This window comes from Coenobita brevimanus, chromosome 20, assembly GCF_032717465.1.
Source record: "Coenobita brevimanus isolate Jiangsu-jjx chromosome 20, ASM3271746v2, whole genome shotgun sequence".
Lineage (NCBI taxonomy): Eukaryota > Metazoa > Arthropoda > Malacostraca > Decapoda > Coenobitidae > Coenobita > Coenobita brevimanus.
Window position 1 is genome coordinate 7946177 of NC_136973.1, and position 1043 is coordinate 7947219.

The window sequence follows — 1043 nt, forward strand, 5'->3', positions numbered from 1 at the left end:
ATGAAGCGGCTTAGTGTTGCCAACGCCTCACCTCAGGAAAGCGACGCACCCGCTAGAACACATCAAAATTTGACGCAAATCAGCTGAAAACTTAATTTTTGGCAATTTTTTTTTGTGCTTAGGAATGCAATTCATATGACTGTGCTTCTTCATAACAAACCACATGGAACACGATTCGCGTGACTGTGCCTGAAAGGGTTAATAAAGTAGCCTGGTGGTTGCAAGAACAGTATTGTTCATTCATTCATTCATTGCCAGACGCTATGTATCCAAAACAGGGTGGCCAAGGCTTAGAGTTAATTGTTTTACAGGGAGGGGCACTACTCCGCCACCAATCCCACTTGACACGTAGGGAGAATGTTACGCCAACAGCATCTGGTGTTCCCAGGCGGTCACCCATCCAAGTACTAACCAGACCCAACGTTGCTTAACTTCGCTGATCGGACAGGAAGCGGTGTACTCAACGTGGTATATGCATATGAAGATGTAAGGAGCTTCAGACATAAGTTAACTAAAAAAGATGTGTCCTAAGCTAAATAAAATGGTGACAAAAAAGAATAAACTGTGTTTACATACTGACAGTGGTGCCACTTGGTGTCTGCTGGTGAATATAACAAAGTCCTCAATGCAGGCATGGATTTTCTGGATGAACAAGTGCTTGTAACTTTTTGTTGGCCATTATTTTTTTATATTTTATATTCTCTCCATGCATCATGCTGAAACTTTACATGCAATCAAGTAACTTGAGGACAAACCCAGCTAGGCTAACCTCACCAGAGAAGAAAGGTTCAGAGAAGCAATTTCTGGTGTACATGTGTATAACTGTTACAGATTTTCATATTTACACTCAACCCCCTGCTATCACGCGTTCAGCTAACACGCTTATCTGCTATCACGCACACATCAAATGCACAACCATACATGCTATCACGCACCCCAAGGCCGCTATCACGCGTCGAGTTTGAAGACAGGCTAAGCGAAACTTATTCACATGGCACTTCATACGAGGTTTGCAGAGGATACGATGGTTAATCGGAACGGTA

General features: G+C 43.0%; 1 pseudogene; it reads right to left on the bottom strand.

Moving 5' to 3' along the window:
* Positions 1 to 363: 363 nt before the first annotated feature.
* On the bottom strand, positions 364 to 482 carry LOC145392017 (5S ribosomal RNA; annotated as a pseudogene).
* Positions 483 to 1043: the final 561 nt, after the last annotated feature.